Source organism: Salvia miltiorrhiza, chromosome 3, assembly GCF_028751815.1.
Source record: "Salvia miltiorrhiza cultivar Shanhuang (shh) chromosome 3, IMPLAD_Smil_shh, whole genome shotgun sequence".
In the NCBI taxonomy this organism is placed as follows: domain Eukaryota; kingdom Viridiplantae; phylum Streptophyta; class Magnoliopsida; order Lamiales; family Lamiaceae; genus Salvia; species Salvia miltiorrhiza.
The window spans coordinates 29,782,343-29,793,986 of NC_080389.1; the positions used below are offsets into that span (position 1 = coordinate 29,782,343).

At 44.4% G+C, this 11,644-nt stretch overlaps 1 pseudogene; it reads left to right on the top strand.

Moving 5' to 3' along the window:
- The first annotated feature begins 3,331 nt into the window (after positions 1-3,331).
- On the top strand, positions 3,332-5,180 carry LOC131018630 (plastidic ATP/ADP-transporter-like; annotated as a pseudogene).
- Positions 5,181-11,644: the final 6,464 nt, after the last annotated feature.

The following is an 11,644-nucleotide window of genomic DNA, read 5'->3' on the forward strand; positions in this document are numbered from 1 at the left end:
AATTCAAGGGGCAGGTGCAGGTGGGTACCTAAACCCCTGATGCTTGAAAAAGGCCAGGAGGGCCTTCTGGGTTGCCGCCAGTGCTTCCTGGGTCTCGTTCCCTTTTCCAACAGCGGGGCTTTGGCCTTCGGCCGCTGAGAATTCTCTCTCATCAGGATTGATAAATTTAGGCACACCCCGATCCATTCTGACATCCTTCATGCGGATCAGGGCTTCGATGTTCAGCTTCTCTGGCTCAATTTTGGTGTTCCCTTCTTCGATCTCAATTTCATTCACCTTGGCAAAAGCGGTGGTGAATTGAATGCAGGAAAGCCTCTGATTTGGCTTGCTGATTATGGAATCGATGTGCTCAATCAGAAAGGCTCCAAAGTTGAGCCTCACCCCGCTGTGCATTGCCCACAGGATGTAGAGATCCTTCTTGGACATAGCATTTCCGCTGTCGAGCTTGCCGAAGAGGGAGTACGAGAGAATGCGATGGCAAACCCTCAGGGCTGAATCGTGAATCCTATGCACTTTTACCTTCTGGGTTCTGAACTGGCCTCCATCGCCTATCTCTGCCCACATTTCATCCCACTCTTGTGCAGTGAAGGTGGGGATTCCTCTCTTCGCTTCTTTGTACTCCTTCTTTTGTAGGTCCTTAAGCTTCACCATTCCCAAATTTTGGTTGAGTTCATTCACAGACACATCTCTGACTTCTCCCTTCATGGAGAAACTCATGCCCAACGGTCCGCAGGCTTGGTTGATGTCCACTTGTACCGATTCAAAAACTTCCCTGACCACCTCCTCGTATGCGTGCCCTGGCCAATCCAAAAATTCCTTCCATCCGATGTTGTTGAAATACTCTTTCACCTGTTCCACTATGCCCAGAGGCTTCAGTGCGTCCATATCATGGATCTTGGGCACAGCAATCCCTTTCTCCGCCTTCTTCTTGCTCTGCGGTGCAGATGCCGGTTCTCCCTTTATCATTCGGATTGGGGTCGGGTCTAACACCTTCTTCCTCCTCTTCGCCGGAGTTTCTTCTTGTTCTTCATCGGACTCCCCATGTTCCTCTTGCATCAATGAACCAGAGGGTTCGTTCTTTTCGTTGGATGATTCTTCGGCCGGCGTGGGCGATTTCTCGGCCGCCGGCTTTTTCCTCTTCGGAGCAGTGGGGGTGCGCTTTTTCTTGGACGGCTCCTCCTCGCCTCCCTTCGCCTTTTCTAGCGCCGTCTTACCTTCTCCTTCAGCTGCATGCTGGTCTCCGTCGCCGAGAGTGGGGACGTCGATTTCCGCCGTGAGTTGCTCAATGGCATGTTCGTCCACCGGCGAGGGGCTCTCGGTTCGCGCTAGGGTTTTGGATGAGGGAGTAGGTGTGGTTTCCATCGGAAGTGGTTTTTTATGTGGGGCTTTCTTCGGTGCTTTTGGTTTTGATGGTGAGGGGTTTTCTCCGGTGAGATCGATTTCTGTTCCGTCGGGTATGCCTCTAAGTTTGTTTTTGGGTCTGGTGGATATCATGGTGGCTGATGGTGGTTTTTGTATTCGAAAGGTCGAGAAAGAGGGTGGTGATTATGGGAATTTGGCTAGTTAGGGTAGAGTGACGTCGTGGGTAGAGGTTTTAGGGTTTTAGGGGTGTAAGGGCTGACAACTGCCACTTGATGTGACATGCGTCAGACGGTTTCGGCCACGTTTTGCCTGAGAGCCCCCTTCTGCCCTGGAATCTTTGTTTTGTCCAATCGACTACTTCTTGCCCATAACTGCTCCCCTGTATCTGCAAAACACTTTCAAACTTCCGCGAAGGCGGGAAACTCAAACTCGCCCCACCGCTGTGGGCATAACCGGGCTCCTAGGCAAAAAAAAAAAACGAAACAAACTAAAAGAACACTAAACGGAAATACCAGGTTACCTCCTGGCCAGTGCCCTATTTATTGTCCTGGGCATGACGTGATACCTTCCAATTAATCCGAGGTGCTTGTGGCTGGATCGAAATCCAGTTCTTCCCCAGCGTCGGGCTTATGCCCATAATAGGCTTTCAGCCTTTGTCCATTAACCTTGAACACTTTCCCTGATTTTGGATTCCCAATCTCCACGGCTCCATTTGGGAATTGGGTCTTCACCACGAATGGGCCGGTCCACTTTGTACTCAGCTTGCCTTGTGCAAATTTGAACCGTGTTTGGTATAGGAGAACCTCTTGCCCAAAGCTGAATTGCTTGCTTGTGATCAAGGCATCATGGCTCTTTTTCATTCTTTCCTTGTAGAGAACAGCATTGTCATATGCCTCCCTCCTGATTTCTTCGAGCTCTTGGATCTCTAGCTTCCTCGCTTGCCCTGCCTTGTCCCAATCATAGTTCACTTTGTTCACTGCCCAGAAAGCCTTGTGCTCCAATTCCACCGGTAAATGACACCTCTTGCCATACACCATTCGATATGGTGACATCCCGAATGGAGTTTTGTATGCAGTCCGATATGCCCATAAGGCATCTTCCAGCTTAAGACTCCAGTCCTTCCCTGTGGGGCCAACGGTTTTTCGCAAAATCGTTTTGATAATGCGATTCGAGAGTTCGGCCTGCCCATTGGCTTGTGGGTGGTAGGCTGTCGAGACTCGATGTTGGACTCCATACTTTTTGCACAAGTTTTCGACCGAGAAATTGCAGAAGTGGGATCCTTGGTCGGTGATGATTGCTCTGGGCACACCAAACCTGCAAAAAATGTTAGTCTTCAAGAAATTCACCACTACCTTTGAGTCATTCGTTAGGGATGCTTTTGCTTCCACCCACTTGGAGACATAATCCACCAAAAGTAGGATGTACAAGTTTCCTCTCGAGCTGGGAAGGGGTCCCATAAAATCCATTCTCCAAATGTCAAAGATTTCCACGGGCATAATCACTACAAGAATTGAGCTTATAGACAACATAATATAGATAACATGCTTCAAAACTTGTTGTCTAATATGATTATAGACAACGGTGTTCTAAAAACTATTGTCTATTTATAGCGGTCATAGACAACGGATCTAAAAACCGTTGTCTATTATAACTATAGACAACGGTTTTTGGAAAAACCGTTGTCTATTTAGGGCGGTCATAGACAACGCGTTCGGAAATCGTTGTCTTTTAGAGAATAGACAACGATTTCCGAACGCGTTGTCTATGGCCGCCCTAAATAGACAATGGTTCTCCAAAAACCATTGTCTAGTAGAGAATAGACAACTATGTTCAAAGCTGTTGTCTATTACCATATCAGATTTAATAAAAAAAAGAAATTTTAATTACATATCAGATTTTACCATCAACATACAAAATTACTCTACAAAATTAATTCAAACCCTAACTTTTCTACAAAATTGCACCTCCAATGCCTGCCGCCGTAAACCTCCTTTGCGCCTCTTCTCTCTGCGGCGCTAGGCGATTCACCGGCGCCGCCCCTTCTCCCTTTGCCTCAGTCGATCCGGCGCCGCCTCTTCTCCCTTTGCCTCAGTCGATCCGGCGCCGCCTCTTCCCCTGCCCTAACTCTTCCTCTTAAATCTGAAATCGTCGTCGCCGTAGTTCCGAAATCTCAGGCGATGTTGTCGCCCCAAAGCCGACGTTGCTCCGCCTGAAAACGCCGCCACCGCCGCACACAGAGTCGCTGCTGCTGTCTCTCAGATTTACGGGAGGTCGCTCAAAATTGAGCCTTAATTCTCCCCCTTCCAGATCGAGCCCTAGCTCTTCTCCTGCCGATTCAGTTCGGCCGTTGCCGCCGCGTGTGGAATACCTGCGAATCGGCGTCCTCCATCTCTCTACACACGAAGTCCTCCATGAGCAGCTATATCTTGCTGACAATCTTTTGAACATTCTTGGTCCGAGGTTTCTTGGCCCTCTTGCTATTTTGAGGATATGGAGTTTCTGTTTGTTCTATGTCATGGCTGAGCTTTGGGGTAGTGTGGTTGTATCAGTTCTATTTTGGGGATTTGCTAATCAGGTAATGGTGTTGGTTTATTCGAATAGATAAAGCTGATCTCAAGTGATGTTTGCTCGTTCTTTAACTAAATCGGGTTTTAGAGTGTCCTTTTGTATTTTTCATTTTATTGCAATATAGTTTTGGTGCATTGCTGCTGCTTATCTCACCAGGTATTTACTGATATTTGTCTAGTTGCACATTGCTCGTAAAATCTATGTTTTGGTTATAAATTCATGCTTGATTTTGTGTCTACCTCAGCTTTTCATGAGGTTTATAATGTATTGTGTTGCAGATTACCACTGTTGATGAAGCCAAGAAATTCTATCCCCTGTTTGGGCTCGGAGCAAATGTGGTTGCAGAAATATCTTTCTAGGGATATATTGTAGCATCCTCGAGTTTTTGAGCTGGTTCGTGTAGCTTGCTAACAGTGTTGTTCTTTTCTTCCAGGATAAACCACAAATGGGGACGATAGAGAGCTTGAAGTTCTTGGTATCTTCAAGATACATAAGAGATCTTGCCACTTTAGTGGTGGCATATGGTATTAGTATTAACCTCGTTGAGGTTACATGGAAATCGAAGTTAAAAGCTCAGGTTATATAAAGTTATGCATTCATTCGTTTATATCATTTCCAATCGTTGATTTACACATCTGATTAACCTTGTGAAATCGCGCAGTTCCCAACGCCAAACGAGTACTCATCTTTTATGGGAGATTTCTCAACTGCTACCGGAATTGCAACTTTCACAATGATGCTCTTGAGCCAATGGATCTTCAACAAATATGATTGGGGAGCTGCAGCGAAGATCACACCAACCGTCTTGCTCCTAACTGGGGTCGGCTTCTTCTCCTTGATTCTCTTTGGGCACCCTCTTGCCCCGACTCTTGCCAAATTTGGCATGACCCCACTTTTAGCAGCTGTCTATGTCGGAGCTCTATGCAAAACATATTTAGCAAGAGCGCCAAGTACAGCTTGTTCGATCCATGCAAGGAAATGGCATACATTCCTTTGGATGAGGATACAAAGGTTTGTTCCTAACTTTCATACACACTGCTTTACATGTCTGAATGGTGTGAGCTAAAATTATATTTGTAGCGCTTGATCAGAATTTTGAGCAGAACTTCCTCAGTTTGAAGGCGGCAATGAGATACTATCACTGGCCGCACCGCCTGCTCGTCGAAACTCGAGACAGCGGCGGCGACAGCTACAACAAAGCGGCGAGCTTCGACATGAACATGGTGAGTTTGTGGATGGAGACAAGATGAGGGTGCTGCCCAAATGCTTAGATGGAGAATATGCCTTATGAGATATAGCATATTGTTTTAATGTAATATTTAATGAATAATGTTTGAATGAATGTATGGATTTTTAGTATTAATATATGCATTTTTAGTTTTCTATTATGAGTTTTTAGTATTGAGAAATATATATTAAAAAAATAAGGAAATATAAATAAATTACAAAAAAATATTGTAACACAAGAAAAGACAACAAGTAGGAAAAGTGTGGTCTATCAATAAATAGAAATTGTCGTCTATATTAAAAAAATTGTGGTCATAGACAACAATTTTAAAAACCGTTGTCTATATTAGAATAGACAACGGTTTTCCGACCGTTGCCTATCAGAGAATAGACAACGGTGTTTTGATCGTTGTCTATCAGAGAATAGACAACGGTTTTCCGGCCGTTGTCTATGACCGCCCTCCAATAGACAATACCTTCATTTACAACAGTTGATTTTCTAATAGACAACGGTTTTTTGTCCGTTGTCTATTTGCATTTTTCTTGTAGTGAATGGGCATCATGGGCATTTCATTCCTCCTAGTTATGTTCCCTTCTCGCTGGCATTGCGGGCAATTCTTGCAGATGGTGTAGCTGTCCTTAAAGATTGTTGGCCAATAAAAACCACACTCCAGAACCTTGGCAGCAGTCCTCTTGTGCCCAAAGTGTCCCCCACATTCCTTCGAATGACAAAATTCCAGGATACTTCCTTGCTCCTCTTGTGGGATACATCTTCGAAGCATTTGGTCCCCGCATTGCTTCCACATGTACGGTTCGTCCCAAATGTATTCTCTGCTATCTTTGGCCAATTTCTTCTTCTGGGCATAAGTGTATCCAGGGGGTACATATCCAGAACAAAGGTAATTGCACAAATCTGCGTACCATGGATCTTCCTTTCTCCCTTGGGCATATAACAGTTGTTCATCCGGGAACATCTCCTTGATTGGTTCCCCTTCTTCCTTCCTTACGATCCTGCTTAGATGATCGGCCACTTGGTTTTGTGCTGCAGCCTTATCCTTTATTTCCACGTCGAACTCTTGCAGAAGCAGGACCCATCGGATCAGCCTGAGCTTAGACTCCTTCTTGGCCAGAAGGTACTTCAGAGCCGCATGATCGATGTAGACTGTGGTCTTTCCTCCAAGCAGGTAAGATCTGAATTTTTCAAAGGCGAAAACCACCGCCAACATCTCCTTCTCTGTCGTGGAATAGTTGACTTGGGCTCCATTCAGTGTCTTCGAAGCATAATAGATGATATGACTTTCCTTTCCCCGCTTTTGCCCAAGAACTGCCCCTATGGCATATCCACTGGCGTCGCACATCACCTCAAAGGGCATTCCCCAGTCAGGGGGTTGTATTATGGGTGCTGAGATCAGATTATTCTTCAAGATCTGGAAAGCCTCCTTGCAATCCTCATCAAAATTCCACTCTACTTCGTTTTGTAGCAGCCTTGTCATAGGATGGGCAATCTTTGCAAAGTCCTTCACGAACCTCCTGTAGAATCCAGCATGCCCAAGGAATCCTCGTAACTGCTTGATGTTCGTTGGATATGGCAGTTTGGCGATGATTTCAATTTTTGCTTTGTCCACTTCTATTCCTCTGCCATGTCGGCTATGAGCTTGAAAGCTTCCGCTGCAGATTTGTTTAAGATTGATCCTCCACATGCAGCGTGTAACCATTGCCTATCTTGCCTTCGGAGTCCTCCCACGAAATACCGAATAAGATCATGATCTGGTATTTGGTGTTGTGGGCATTTGGCCAGCATCTGCTTGAACCTTCCCCAGTACTCATATAGGACTTCTGCCGATCCCATCTTTATATTACTTATTCGAGTCCTCAGATTTTGGATTCGGGCAGCTGGGAAGTACTTTTCCAAAAACTTGCTCTGCAACTCCTGCCAGGTCCGAATGCTTCCTTCGGGCAAATCATACAACCACTCCCTCGCTCCTTCTAACAGAGAGAACGGAAAAGTAAAGAGTCGGATGTATTCGCCAAGTGCTTGGCTAGCGGTGCGCACCGTTCTACATGCCATCTCAAAGTCTTGGAGATGTCTTTGAGGGTCCTCTCCGGGCATATCACTGTATTTGGGCAAAATCTGGATCAGAGTATGCTTCAGCTCCCAATTTCAAGTGATTTCCGGCAGTACTATGGCTGATGGCCGGAGGTTCAAGTTGTTCGAAAACATCATGTCTCGGAGAGTCTTGTTGGCGTTTTCATTCTGCCCTTCCGGATTTTCTGCCATTTCTCTCTCCGCTTCTATTTGTCTCTCTGCTTCTAACTGTCTCTCTCTTGCCTGTGCCTCTTGTTCTGCCCTGCGTCTAGCAGCGTTGTTCTCCCGAGCAAGTATTTCAATATCCTTGTGGTACAAAAGATCTTCGTTACCTGCACTCCTGGTACGACGCATACACAAACGTGAAGGCAAAACTCACACAAAATTTCAAAAGAAATTACTAGCGCTCTCAGTTCCCCGACAACGACGCTAATTTGACGAAGCTGTCGTTTGAGCTTTGTGCAAATAAATAATCCTGTGCCCACAACTAGACTAGCTAGTGGTAAGTCCAGAGTCGAATCCACCACAACTAGACTAGCTAGTGGTAAGTCCAGAGTCGAATCCACCACAACTAGACTAGCTAGTGGTAAGTCCAGAGTCGAATCCACAGGGAACTGAGCAGTAATTCCTCCTGCAAGGGTGTCACTAAAAAGGTTTTGTATCCTGCAATGTTCTGACCACAACGTGCTCTAAACTGAAATAACAAAGGAGATAAATCAAATAACAAAATAATTCTGACTTGGGTTCGAATCACTAAACATGGATTAACACTCGATCATTGGTGCAAAGATTAATCACTATATTTGCATATCAGTGGTTATAGGCATAAGAACTGTTGTGCCCCTATTGTCACTCGTCACGCACACAACAAATACCCTGCCCAATCTATCCTTTCAATTTATGATCCCTTAGAAGGGTCAGCTAATGGAAATCAACTACCCCGGACAACATCCACGCTCTCTGCGATGGCCTATCGCTAGTTGTGCTTTGCCCAGAATGCTTTAGGAACTAGATAGACCCACTTGACTCTTGCAACGATATTTCACAGCAGTCACGGCTCCAACACCAGTTGTACTATTTTGGAGGTCGATGGCAACTCGCCTTATACCCAAAGTATTACTTGTGACCAAAACTCCCTAGTTAACTAGTGATCAATTAATTAACCAAGTTATTATAGCCTTATGGGAATCAAACCTAGTGTATCGGGAATATGCTCATATAGTTGTTATGCTCAAATTAGACCTCTCGAGTTTATTCATTCATGCTTAGATCATCTTCCCCAAATCAGAATATAAACTTAGCCAACCATAATGTAAATAACACAAGCAAAAGATATAAAGGAAAACATTACTGGAATTGAAATTACTTAAATGAAAATGGAAGTACCTACGGCCGAAAGTGCCGTGGAAAACATAAACAGTAAAGTATGAGAAAATACCTAACACGCACCCGTCGTGCGGTACGATCAAAAACTGTGTATGCCCTAGACGGACAGTACACGCTCCTATTGCTCGCAACCAAAGAATAGTCTTAGCAGCAAGTATAGGGTCGATCCCACGGAGAGTGAGGAACTACTTTACTCTTCGGGTGCACAAATTGAGTTGTCACGATCTCAACCTGTTTATCTGCACAAGTAAACTTAAACAAAGATCAAATATAACAAGGGGTAAGGTTTTCGGTTAGGTCATAACTGTTGTCAATATTTATTTCGGTCATAGGCATACTGATGATCCGTCCATGATCCATATAACCTCAAGGCATGGCCCAAAGACATTGGGGCGTTTCAAGAGATCATACTTCACACTTAGGATGGTTGAGTCCATTGCGATCACTTGGTCCGAAGGTCACACAATCCCCGGTCACAAGGCAGTGCTTCACTCCTCCTTAGATAGTAGTCATACCCGTTACTCACCAAGTATGACCCTCACCAACCTTCTCTCCCGAGGTCCCCAACTCCGCGCTTTTAGTGGCACATGCCTCCTGGACTCAACTATTTCCGGCTTTGTCAGCCGACCAGTCATAGACATGCTACGGCGCCGAGATTGCTTTCCTCGTTTGATAACCATGGCTTTATGCCTCGTCACAGTTGATGGATAGTCTCTAGAGAAGCCCAAGACTGAGGAAGGACAGTGTATCCCATCAATCCTTTCCCCACCTTCCGGATCTACAACGCCTTTTGTTGACGCTGCTCAGCTACTCGGTCTTGGGTATACCGGTTGTCACGCCCTGGTATACCCTGGCCTTTGCTTGACACAGACAGCGTTTTACCCAACGGAGATCACCCGTTAGGCCCCTACTGTCCATGGTTTGGCACAGATCCGTCCGAAACCACGAGACTCAACCGAAAGAACAAATGCCTCACGAATATTTACATATTGACAACAATTATTTCCACCCCTTACACCTCACCAAGGGGACTACTCACACATATTGAAAAACGTAAATGCAAAATAAAATAAACACATGAATGAAAGGAAATTTGAAATACTTGATATAAAAATACCTAAGGCAACAACATTGGCTTTGTTCGTCACAACGGAATTGAAATACGAAAAACAAATAAAGTGTTTGGTGCGAAAAATGTAAAATGACAAAGTAAATTGTTTTCTTGGTGAACTAACTAAAATCTAAGTCTAGAAGAGTAATCCTAAACTCTAGAATGTAAATTTTCTCTCTGAAATTCGTAAGACCCCAAAACTGCCCTGTAACTCTATGTAAAACTGCCCTCTGCCAGCCACACATATATAGCAATTCGGTAAACCCTAGCAGGCAGACCAAATCTGGCAGATTATTTCCTTCCATATTTAGCTTGATCCTTGATTTGATTTGATAGCTAATGGATCTCCAGCGGATTTGGGGTTGATTCCACATTATTCCAGATCCTTCCATTGCTAGAATTCGCCAGAATCTTCCGGGCAATCTCCTCCACACGTCTTTCCATATATAGCTCCAGCTGCTGACTGTTGTTGACGGGAATGGTCATACTAGCTTCTTTCTTCGGTTGGCCTCATACCAGGTGGTACATTTCGAACGTTCCCGCGCCTCGAATGGTTCTGAGGGGTACTTCGTCGAGCTCTCTTCCTGGTTCATATATAGCTCATCTGTGTTGACTGCGACTGCTGTTATGGCCTTACCAACTGCTTCCTTCGGTTAGCCTCCCACCAGGTGGTACACTTCGGAGATTCCCGCGCCTCGAATGGTTCTGAGGGGTACTTCGCCGAGCTCTCTTCCTGGTAAGTTTCACTTCTGGAAGCTTGGATAGTTTTTGTCCGGTAATGCCCATTCTAACCATATTCCGTGCATATGCCCTGGACTGAGCCTTCTTCCTCCAGAATTCTTGTTTTCTCCCCTAGAGGACTCAAACAAAACAAAAGAAAGAGAAAAATAGGGCCAAATGGCCCAAAAGTCGAAGACGCATCACACCTACACACTTAAACCATACTTGCCCTCAAGTATGCAGATGGATTCACAAAAGACACCGACGAAAAGAGAAGAAAGAAAAGAAATAAAGACTCAAGACACGAAACTGCACAGTTATTAGTTCAGATCAAACATGCATGCATCATCCGTAATATCATACCACAAACCATTGAGCAGAAAAATCACATGTAGAGATAGCAGTTTCTCACACACACTCAAGTGTATGGCTAAGTGTATACTCTCATACTATGCTGCATTAGCTCACCTATAGGCTTGATCACGGATTCATAGCAAGTGTTCAAATTGGTATAACTCATCAAAGGGTCTTTTAAAGGTTGTAGTGGGGCATACGGAGTGGAGGTAAGGAATTCTGGATAAGTAGCTTAAAACTTGGTTCCAGTCATGCCAACCTATCTTTTTTAGTAATGGCACACCCACTTCATTTTCTCCCTTTATTTTCAGTAGGGATTGATTTAACTTCTTCAATTCAAGCAAATTTATTGTTTCATTTTTGTGCCCAGACCTTCCTTTCTCAAGTTATGCTTTTTCACTTAGAGCAATAAACTTCCCTTTATCTTTTGCATGGTGTGGAAGACACACCTTTTCATCCATTTCAATTCAAGGGCTTACAAAAGAATTTCATTCGTCTCAAAGTGGTTTAACAAAGGTTTATCATTTAAAGCTCAAGGAAATAATTCTGGGGCTCTAGATTGAAGAAAATTGCCCTAATCATGTAAATTATACCAACTAGCTAAAATCCATAAACAAGTTCCAGGATTACCAAGCAGCATAGTCACACAGAAAATAAATGCAATTTTGGCTCAGATCTCACAGGTGAGAATATTCAGTATGCTCTCTACTGCTATCATGTGATCATGCTTATCATACCAACAAACCAGTCAAACCAAATAGCATGCATGAATCACCAATACCAACAACATGTGCAGACAGACTCTAACTCAAGACTCAAAAGAAAAAAAC